The sequence below is a fragment of the Lytechinus pictus genome, chromosome 2 (genome assembly GCF_037042905.1).
Source record: "Lytechinus pictus isolate F3 Inbred chromosome 2, Lp3.0, whole genome shotgun sequence".
Taxonomy (NCBI): domain Eukaryota; kingdom Metazoa; phylum Echinodermata; class Echinoidea; order Temnopleuroida; family Toxopneustidae; genus Lytechinus; species Lytechinus pictus.
In genome coordinates, this window is record NC_087246.1 from 16689141 (window position 1) to 16701627 (window position 12487).

At 38.5% G+C, this 12487-nt stretch overlaps 1 pseudogene; it reads left to right on the forward strand.

Annotated features, from left to right (window-relative positions):
• Positions 1 to 2221: 2221 nt before the first annotated feature.
• Positions 2222 to 12487, forward strand: part of LOC129284208 (deleted in malignant brain tumors 1 protein-like) — a 37191-nt pseudogene continuing 26925 nt past the window's right edge.

Here is a 12487-nt window from a genome sequence, read left to right on the forward strand (position 1 = left end):
TTGACATTATCAACTATTTTCAGGAACTAGATTTTGAAGACTAGATAAATTGGCATCACAACAACTATTTTCATTTTCTGTATGCCATATTTGTCACATCACAAAAATGAGAATGTTTGGTTAATTTGAGTATTTCAAGATGTCTCGAAAATATAAACAAATATATATGCCCGTATCTTGTTTAGATTTTCTATCAAAAAAGAAATACAAATTATTATAGTACTTAATCATACTTCTCAACAAGATAAGGAAATGATTGGCATTGTTCTAAAATCACATTATCGGAATTTATGCACAGGCTGATTCACGTGTATAAATAATAAAACATTGCCGTACCAAATGGGTATATTTCTAACATTCAGCCGACATCAACTTTATATACTGTCTGCTTGCATTCGCCACTAAGCGAGTTTGCTGTATGACTCAATTTATCAACATACCACTGTACAAACATAACAGTTTTTGGTTTGGGTATTGTACTTGGGGTGGAGCTATAGAGGCCCAGGGGAATGGGGGCGACCGCCTTTACACTGCCTTATGGTTATCAGGGAAAAAACAGATAGGGGAAGGGGCGGAAAGGAGAAAACACAGAAGGATAAGAACAATAACATGAGTCTATAAAAACTAAAGACGAAAACAAGACGATGAAGTAAAAGGTGAGAAAAGAAGGACTTATTAGAATAAGGAATAAGGAAAGAAAGGAAATCAATAATAATAAAGAAATCCAAACTACGATGATGAAAATGTTGCCATAAATAATGTTTGGAGACGTTTCTGATCTCATTTGAAAGATAAGAAATATATAAAATTAAATTTATTGACTAAATATGGAGGAAAAAATCGGTACAATTTGTAAAGAAGCATTCGATATATCTGCATGACTTTAGAATGCATCCAATTGTCCCAGCGAATATAAATTTATTTGATTTGGTTTACAGCGTCACTTTAAAAAATCGCTTACCAGAATCCCGACCGAGACCAGTTGCAACATTGATGTAACATCTTAAGTAACATCTTAAGATGGACAGGGTGGTGCATGTCATGTCATTAATTAAAAAATCAAAAGGAACAAGAAAAAGATTAAGAGCATCTTATAGTTATCTATCAGCAACTTTGATTGAAGGTGTCTTCACTGAATTTGGAATTCGGGGAAATAAAAAGCAACGTCTTGAATTCGACTTTTTCAGCAATGAAAGGAGTCTAGGATGGCGAAAGTCATCCAAATCAACCTCTTAAATTCTAAGACTAATCACATTTCCCCCTACGACGAGTCGAAAACAGTCGTTTTATTCATTTTTATTCAAACCACCTATATGTAGCTGGTAAAAATATCTCAAAATGGCTATTTTTGACTCGCCGTATACGGCCATTGTGGAGCAAATGTGACTGAGGTATTAATTTAGCTCGTCACAGATCGCTCGACTTGGAGAGAGTAAATTATCTGATGCGTCAGAAAACGAGAGCAGGGATGTGTAGCTGTTTGTACCATACTCTTGTAAGGGTATGAAGATCAGAGTCAAAATAAGCTCAAAAGTTTAAGGGAAGCAGCAATTAAATTCCGAATTTTATTTTGCAGCTAGCAAATCACTCAAGTTTTCACCCAACGGTGTATATTGCCAATACCGTTCTCTCAGAGTAAGACGTTGAAAGATCAATATGAGACAGACAACGAGGTGGAATATACGCTCCGCTGGCACAAATATTATTTGAAATTTGATTAATAATGTGTCTTGGGACAATTAGGTCTATCACAAATGCAACGTCATATCATTTAAGCCCCCCCCCCCCTCTATCTTCCAGGCTGCTACATCAGACATTTTTTTCCGATTTGGTGCTGCAAAAGAGCGTGGGAAGGTTCTTGACGTACATGTATTTTGACATTTGCAATATCAATTTTACAAACATGGCGAAATTCAGCCAAAGTTCTCACAGTTCAACAAAATGTCCAACGAGGCATATATCACACACTTTATCTCTCAGAGTATATAAAGATGGCTCAACAAATTTATTGACCGACGAAGAACATTGCAGATCGCCATAGAACTATCGGGCACTGCGTCATTATTATCTTCATCATTAATTTATTAATCATTATCTTTATCACCTCTGTAGAAGTGATGGTTGGGTGGTGGTTATAATTATGTTACTGGTGGGAATGCTAGTAGTAGCATAAAACTGTCACCATTTCATTATCACTCAGTAACCATTCCGCCCATAGATTTTTACCCTGCAGCCGCCCACAGTATGTCGTCACGAAATACATTTTCTCTGTTTGAACACTGTTCTACAAGCATATTAATGTCTTGCTTGTACCATGGACCTATTATTCTCACCATGATGGTGCCGTTTGGGTGCGTGCGATTTGTCTCGACGTTTCTTCTCGCAATATTATTAATACTGAATGTCTGCTGTGGCCGTAAGCACCTTTTCCCATTAACTTTCATTTGCATTTACTCTTTATTTTATTCCATTGACCAGATTAAGTTAAGTTTTGTAAGTTTATAAGAAATAGTCGTAGCAATGGATGGGTTGAAATAATCAATAGAGCGTTTTTTTTTAATTCACACAAACTCTTTTTTTTTTTCTTCCATTTTCCGTGTATTTTATTGCGAGATACAGAGAGCTCAAATAGCAAACCTTGGTTCAGTTGTTCACTCGAAGTTCATTTCATGTATGGTATCTGATACAGTTTTCGTGAAAGATTTAGGCCGAATTTCTAAACCATCTGCAGATCTTTCTTCACTGGCGGTTATTGGTTAAAAACCTGTGCTTGTGCCTGTTTATTTCTTTATCTGTGCATATTTTGTCATAAACTGGGACAAGTCACCACTGGTCATTGTAAAATTGACTGAAGTTAAATATTATGCAAATGCAATATCGATAGACCTATATGACTACTTTGATTGCGATGAGATTAACAAGTTTTATCCAATTGAAACCAGGGTTACACCAAAACCGAAATCTTCCGAATAAATTCAGACCGATTCTGCCAGAATATGATCTGACTCGGATGGATTTTGTGGATTCGGAACCTATTCAAGAAAGAATACTCTACTCTCAAATCTCCACTTTCTCGCCTATCCATTTCTTCTCTTCTCCTATATATCCACTGTTTCTACAACACTTCACATGGTGTACCGTAAACCACATCAGCGATTGTACATACCACCATGCAAACCTTCAAATAACATCTATTCGTATCAGATTCGGGGAGCTCCCCGAATTAGAGTACACGTATTCGGGAGCTAGACTGATTCGGAAGACAGTATATTCTGTTTTCCCTCCCGAATGCGAGAAAAATCGGGAGGGATTTGGGACCATTTGTGCAGGGATTAGGCTCGTTTTAAAATGTTCAAAGCCGGCCGAACACCCTCAAAAATACTCCTGAATGTGGCCACGACAAATTTAATCCGGGCAACTTTCGGGATGTATTCGGATGGAATTCGGCTGGATTCTGTGAGGCATTTGAGTCATTCTGCATGGGTGGTCAATTCTTGGTGATTCTCCTCAGTCTGATTTGGGACCTATTCCGGGCCTATTCGTCTCTGATTCGGGTAGCTGATTCTGTTCCGGTGTAACCCTAGCATATAAGTCAGGGTTACACCATAATCGAATTCTCCCGAATAAATTCGGACCGATTCTGCCCGAATATGGCCTGATTCGGATGGATTCGGTGGTTTCAGAACCTATTCGTCTCTACTTCGGACCCCCCCCCCCCCCCCCGAATCAGAGACGAGGTCCGAAATAGGTCCCGAATCAAAGCAGAATCGACAATGATAATTTACTGACCGAAGTACCTCGAATGCCTCCCAACCGAATTCCCTCCGAATCGGCCTACATCCCGAATGTGGTCCGAATGAATTATATTTTGAAGGGTATTCGGCTGGTTTTGAAAATTTCAAAACGAATCGAATCTCTCCACTAATGTTCCCGAATCCATCACGAATTTGCTTGCATTCACGGAGGAGAATAGATTACTCCGGAACTCCGGTTTAACCCTATAACTCAGGCTCTACGGTGAAATCATTTTTCTTTTAAGAGAAAGGACTCAAACATAGGGAGCAGCCCCTATTCTTCCAAAAATATATGGGTGCGTTTATCCGCCACTTTTTTACCCTAGAATCATGATTTGAATCATGATTCAAATCATGATTCTGCAGAATCACGATTGCGTTTAGTCGAAATTGAATATAATCATGATTAGAATCACAAACATGAAACACGAAAAAAGGGGCGTTTGGAAAGACGTTTCTGCAGAATCACGTACGAAAATGTTCGAATAAACGATATCGTGATTACAATCATGATTATATGACCTCACTGTGTGTCGGGCTACTTTCGGTTTGACTCTTGCCAAGCTCAAAGCGCTCTATATGCTCATTGTATGTACATGACTATGTACTATGAATTCATTTCTTGTCATGTTCAAGTTCTGTGTTGGTCATCGCATCGTCCACTACTTTTCATTTTTTGGTCATGTCTTCAACTTCAAGTTCTAGTAAATGAATTAACTGGACAGACAATGATCTCAGTTGTTGTTGAGTATACAGTATCAATATCAAATTGGATCTACGCTGAAATTCACTTCCGAACACCATTTTGGATAAACTAACAAGATGAATAGAAGCATATGGACCCTTTATGATAGAAGTAAACAAAATGAGGTATAGACTGAATTCTGATGGAAGCAAAATAATTTTCGAGAGCCGAAACACGTGCGAAAAACTTCCTCTGTCAAACTGCGCACTAGTGATGCGCACTGGATTGGCCCGAATCTGAGGAGAAACAGCATTGGAATGAAGGTCGTCTAAACGCTGATTCTGTGATATTGTGATTCATGTTTGTGTTTTGAATCATGATTCAAATCATGATTCTGGCTTGAGGTCGCATAAACGCAGCCTAATATAATGGAGAATGGGGACCTATTGATTCATTTTCATTTCATTTATTTCATTTCAAACCAAATACAAATCAGAAAAAGACAGTTTGGTCAAAAGAATTAAGTCAATTCAGTAACAAAATGTGTATCATCGTTACACATGAAATAAATCAATTTAATAGCATTATTGATTGACAACCGCTGCGGCAATACTGGCTCATAACCAATATTCTCAAAATATTCATATTCTCTGGAAATATTCATTATATGAATCATATATTTTTTCTCTCGTAAATTTGACCATAATCAGCCTCTTAATTCATCGAATCAATAATAGCTACAGCGATGGTGATTCAACATGTGCTGGGCGGGAGAAATCAATCTTTATTTTACATTAATATAATGACATGGAGAAAAATTGAAATAGTTTATATTTCATGTAAAAAAAAAAATACAAAACAGAAATAGTCAATGTAATACAAAAATTCCGTTGTTGATTTATCACCAGCCCAGAATCTATATATGTCCACACCTAAACAACACCAGTTTGGTTTTGGTCTAACACCATGTAGGTGTTTATACAACACCAATTAGTATCAAAACAGCATCGGTTTGATTCCAAACTGGTGTTGGTTCAATACTTCTCTGGTCATGCTGGTGTGGATATAAATATACACAACAAAAAAAGTAAGTCCCCCCTAAATCAAATTGCTGTAACTTTTGAACGGAATTATTTTGAGATATGATATTCCGTAGGTGGTTTTCTACACTTTAAGCAACTCCTGGGGAAAAATAAGATTGATCGGTTGAGTCATGCATGAGTAATTAAAGATTGAATTAAAAATGACAATTTTTGAAAGTCACAAGAGTCGTTTTTTCAGATTGGGCAAATACAAAGTTGGGCAAATGTTGTCTTTAGGTGAATTTTATGGTGTTATGCTGTTTTACTATCCATCATTTAGCCACTCCACACACAATTTTGATATCATTATGTTCATGGTTGAGTGAGCACAATGTATTGCAGGGGCCGCGGAGGCGGGGGGGTTGGGCGGGGAGCTTCAGTCCCCCCCCCCCCCCCACTTTTTCCAAAAGCATTGCGTGATGTACAAAAATGTAAAAATGACCATACGATTGTGATTTTTTGCATCGTCAGCCCCCCCCCCCCCCACTTTGAAAACCCATCCCCGGCCCCTGTATTGTGACGTATCATCATAGGGGTTTATGGTAGTAAGTATCCTCAACAACTTGTTAGATCATGTTTAAATTTGAAAATGTTGGTGGCTCCCCCGATTATAGGCCCCTCCCCCATTCTAAAATTCTGTACCCACCACTGATTTGTCCATAAATTAAACTGATCATGAGAAATTGTTAGGAAAATAATACATTTATGCAGTATAAAGAGCATTCATTCCTAAGTTTTCGAATGTGCTCGCTCAACCATGAAAATGTTTAAAGTTCGGAAAGTGTGTGGTGATAGAAATGATGGATGATAAAAACAATAGCAATTATTTGAACCGAATTTGCCCCCAATATTGACTTTATTACCCTTTAAAATGAGTCTGTGACATTGAAAATACAAATTTTCCCACTTTGATGCGTGCTCACTCATCCATAAATAAACAAAGCGATTTCATTTTTGCACAGAATTCTGCCCATAGGTTGATAAACATTACTGCCTAATGACATTGCTAAAGACAGCCGTGAAAAAAAGTTCCACCATATTGAGTAAGGGGTTACTTATTCTTAAACATGTGCACCCATAATGTACACAAGTCTATGGGAGACGAAGTCAAAATTTTAACAAATATGAAATGAGGTTTTGTTTCATGGACGGTTTTTGTTACTTCTGCCAATATTTATTTCATGAAACTTCGTCCATGGCTTCAGAGTAACACTATCCAAAAGGCGCGCACATCAAAATAACCATTCGATACGACACAGAGTGGGGCCAAGGCCTTAAACTTTCATCTCATTTGCATAATATTCGAATATTGTATGCTCACTGATGCATTAAACATCGGGATTTTCATAAAAATCAAATCAAATGAACTATGCAAGGATGTTTGTGACAGATATCCATAGTAACAAATTGCATTTTTTCCAAAAACGTAAAAAAGAGCTAATCGCATTCCACATGTACATTCAAGCGTGGATATTTAATTAAACGCCTTTGAATCATTGAAGCATGTTAATTGGTCATGAACATAACGAAAAAGTTGAGAAAATATCATTTTCAGTTCCCAAAATAAACCAATACTTGCCTATGATATTTGAAAATCGTATTTTTTGTTTTCAATAAATGTTCATTGAACCGTGAAACGATGAATATTGTTGAAGAAACTCTTCCAAAAATAACTGTCTTCATATTCTATCATTTTTATTGATATAAATGTGTAAAAAATCCAATTATAGCAAATTTGGACTTGTGTTTATTCAACCGTGAAATTTAGCCAAAAAAGTTGTATCGTCTTTTAGAGAGTACATTTTACAAGCCTTCTGACTATTTTTTATGATGAGAATGTGGAATTAGTTCCAATAAAATGGAATCAAAGTCATGATATTTGGCTTGTGACTTTTGAAAAGTGACATTTTTGCCTTCTGACCGTGCTCACTGAAGCATGAAGTGTAATACGTCCATAACGTTTACTCAGAGGGTAGCTTATAAAATTACCTACACGCTCATGTAAAAATATATTAAAATCTCGCATTGGTTCGGAAATTATTGATGTTTGTTTAAGGGGGGACTTACTTTTTTTGTTGTGTATAGATTCCGGGCTGGTGATAAATCAACACCGGAGCTTTTGCAGTGTGGATGGCGTCATCGGTCCCCTTTCACAATAAATTGACGTAAGACCATTTGCGATCTTTTGGTCGTGCGACAGGCTGCAACAGGCATAAATCGCTAGTCATCTCATAAGATCGCACAGAGGCTTTCACAGTTGCAACAGCTGTCGTACAACAAAAACAGCCAGTAAACCCCATTGCACGAGTAAGTCGCATATGCTCTTATTGTGCTCGTGGGATCACATGTGAGTGTTGCATGAGGGATTGCGAGTGGAATGGTCGCATACATGCGAATGCAACGGTAGTGGAATGTTGTAAGCCGTAATTGCGATCGTTCTTGCAACAGTCTTATGACCCATATATTATCGCACCCAGTCGCAAGACTTTTCTCTATAGGTCGCTAGCACATGTGTAAGTGTTCTACGACCTCCAGTCGACTAAATACTTAGTTGTGCCACCTCTCGTACCACGTCGTACAACGTTGAACAACACTCACACGATGGTCGCCCGACCGATGGTACGACCTGATGCGAGTGAATCAATCGTATTTGATCGCGTTTGGATTTTGAACATGTTCAAAGTTCAGATGCGACCAGTCACGACCACCTCCGACCACCTCGATTTCGTGCGATCGTCTACAACGACTGCGAGTGCTCGCAAGACACCAAGAGATCGATCGTGCAACAACAAGAAAAAACTGTTGCAGGCGGTCGTAAACAGGTCGTATACGTCAATTGTGAAAGGGGCTTAAGTTGCATACCGACCAGGACCCCGTTGTACAAAAGTTACTTTTATGGTAACTTTGCCTTCCAATGGTAACTATCATGGTAACATGACCCAGTCAACAGCCAATCGAAATGAAGGATTCCTTGACAGATAACATTTGGATAGTAAATTTACTGTATAATAGTACCGTTTATGCAATGGGGGCCTAGGATGTGCACAGGCCTCCCAAACAGGCCTACAAATGTTTTGTGACATTAGGCGAAAGTTTGGAATGTCATAACTTTCATATTTTACTTTTTTTTCATTCACTTGGATAGACGACACCCTTCAAAGAATGAGAAGCGGGGAACAATTACAATGATGATGCAATGATCATTTGATAATTATGACTTTAAACCATCTTATCTTCTGCAGAATACTTTTATGACATTCGTCTTGTTGGCGGAAGTCATGAAAACGAAGGCAGGGTAGAGATATATTACAGCTCTCAATGGAATACCATTTGTGATAGTGGCTGGGGCATCGAAGAGGCCATGGTAGTATGTCGGCAACTTGGCTACAACACCATCAACGTTGTAGCAAGGCACAACGCACATTATGGTCAAGGATCAGGATTGACCCGAAAGCTACTTTGCAGTGGCCACGAGACTAATGTTCGATACTGTTCTCTTACCTATTTATACTGCGATCATTCTGAAGATGCTGGAGTTGAGTGTGGTAGGTTTTTCAAAAATATGTCATTCTTTTGATGAATTGTTCTTCTGAGAGCTCAAATATTAAGAAACAAATACATCCTTAAGACAACCTCAATAAGGCTGTGTTTTACTACCGTAACCACTAAAACGTTTAGTATACAGATGGACATGACCAGACCAGGGAATGTGAAATTAAACATGTACCATTATTTCCATTTTGCTTAATTACTTTATCATTCCACTTTTTCTGATCTACTTTTCCAATATGTCGAGTGCTGAGGTAGTTTTCAGAATGTTCATAAATATTGCAAATTATTCTGCATCAAGATACGGATCGTATGGGACATTTCTTGCGAGATTTTTTAACTGTCTTGCCTCCGTTTTATAGGTATTTTTCTTAAACATTAGTCAGCGTCTGGGCTACCCCGTATCTGCACAACATGATTATGAATATGGTTCCATGACATTTGCTCCGGCGACAATTGCTCCGCTCTAAATTTCACACACTTATCGAAATAAATGACCAATTTCAACCCTGAGTTTAACACCATAATCTACCCAAAACTTTTCCCTAAACCTAACATAAAACCCTATTGCAACCCTAACCCTACTTAGACGAAATTAAGTCCGCAGCAATTGTCGTTGGAGCAAATGTCGTGTCACCTAAATATACACCGCCTAAATTTTGGTGGACTACTATCATGACTATAAACATCGTTAAATTATTAGTAGTAGTAAATCATCATCACGATAATCACCATAATTGTGATTGTCATTTCCTCCTTGGATGTATTTTAATCCATTTCTCCCCGTCTCTGCTGATACCATAGGGTGACATGAACAACCGGCTAAAGTACAGACTGACTAGACGTCATTTCGCAGACACACCCACAAAACCGACCCCATTCCGATCGTAACTATCGGGCTAATGACAATGATATATCACGGATTGGTTGGAATCAGTCCCGTTGATGTGACTGCGACATAGCTGTTTAAACAAACTATATTACTTGCTCAGATCAAAGCATTATTTGAATTGCATTGTGTAAAATTTACTCTATCGTTGCGGGTAAATAATATTAAGAAGTTGGGATGGCAACGAAAACATGACGTGAGTCCAGGGGTAGTATCTCAACAGGAAACTAAGATTGCGAAATTACAAGGTGGACACCATGCTCGTCCAGTGCACGGACTTTTAAAAAAGGACCTCATTCGATCGTCACCTCTTTGCTAGATTATCATCAAGGGTTATTATTGGATCTTGCTTCATTGTCACAATTAGCCCAAACAAAATTTTTGTAACGTTTGCCCCATCCTAAATAATGTATAAAACACTGGCCGATCCAGGGGGTACATCCGGCCCCTTTTGAGAGCCATAATCAAAATATTTAATGTAAATATGCCTATTTTACCCAAGTGTGAAAACCTTTGAAAGTGAGGACTTTTTTTTCTTTTTTTTGCTTGTCGAACTTCATCGGGAAAGTGTGCCCCCATGTACACATGATCTGCCATTAGCACTCAAGCAATAAATGCTGTAATTTTTTTCTTATCCGATGTGGATTTTCGTTTGGACGATTGGAGCTAAAGAGGCGAAACTGTTTTGATTCTCTCCTGAGGTGTTAATGTTAATAGTTTATGCCTAATTTTTAGCCACATCTAGTTGAGAATCTATCTCTTACCAAAAAAGATCCATCTTAACCCTATTTTAGTCTAGAATCTGACTCTCTTGAGGATACCAATCCTCAGTCTTTTGGAAGTCACGGTTGGTAAATGCGATATACTTCCTGGCCTAGCTTGTTCCTAGAGATCTGTGGAAAACTAAATAGGCGTCCTGGGCTCCGTAACACAAATGTTTGCGATGAATTGCAAATATGAAAGAAACGCACTGATTGGTTCCCGGTCATCATTTTAATCAGAGTGCGCATGCAACGATGATCTTGATTGGTCATTTGTATTTAGCGATTGATTGCGAACCTTTGTGTTACGGAGCCCTGATCTTTCCAGTTCCTCCGATCCTACATAGGGAATGACTTTTCTCATTGTTTTTTTTTATTAAAAAAGTCGACGATCCGATTGCCATTACTATAAGACCGAACTACCCGTGTACATTAATATAAATAGACCATGGCAGATAACACCTTTATTGGTTGGGGTGTAAGCTAGGGCGGACGCTATAGGTACCCGAGACGTGAGGGTCCTGCGAAGAAAAAAGTCACAGGGGTCGAAGGGGGTCTAAATATTGGTAAAATTAACTGCCTTTACAAGTTTGGTTATGCAATTGAATATGCAACCTATAAAGCTAAACCATCCTGCACAGACGACAATCGAAGTGTCTGGTGGAGCCTTATACGCAACCATATTCCGAATGAAAGTGCTTTTTGAACAGAGAATTTTTTAATGCATTCTGCAGCATGAGAGTACAAAGAGGAAGACATACATAAACAAGATGATGTTTTCATAACCTATTTGTTCCAACAAAAATATAAGCTCTGAAACATTGTGTACAGGATTATGCCACATCACTCTCCATCAGCTCAATCCGCTTGCTTAGAAAACAATAATGCGGATATATATGACCACGGTTAATATAAGGCTAGCTGATTTTTGATAAGACTCACGATCATACTTTTAAGAATCAGGGAGTCTAACTGATGCTGGTCATAGTTTCTGTAGCCATCTCCATCTTATATAGTCACAATTACCAGTAGGTTCTTAAAGTTGTATTAGGCAAAAATACCATTGTTTATAACATTTTGCACCCTTTCGGTCGTACTTTTAGGTTACCCTTCGACAACCTATGATCCATTCGGGTGGCTGACAACCATTGATTACTATGATAGGAACCGTGTACGTCTTGTGGGTGGCAATACTCCAAGAGAGGGACGAGTGGAGATCTGGTTCAACGGCCAGTGGAGCACAGTCTGCGATGATTCATTTTATGATGACGAAGCAGAGGTTGTGTGTCGCCAGCTTGGTTACAACACCGAGAACGCAGTGGCAAGAGGCTATGCTTATTATGGAGAAGGATCGGGACCTACCATTCTACGAGTCACTTGCTACGGTTGGGAGTTAACCTTAAGTTCATGCACTGTCACATCACGTTATTCCTCGACATGTGGTCATCATGAAGACGTAGGCGTCGAATGCGGTAAGCCTGCATTTCCAATTTCATGTGTGAATATCAAGTTTCAAAGAGATGCAATATAGGACGCACACCACTAATTGGATCCGCAATTTCGGGAATCCCCTTTAGAAAACTGACGTAATGGTTGGAATGGCATATAAAATCAACGGCGCATATCTGAACAATTTTTTTCATATGGGCATAGAGAGGGATTACCTGTTCAGTCCCATGTGAGAGCAGTAATTTGTCAATGCTGGGTTTTATGGGAACTTAATTAGT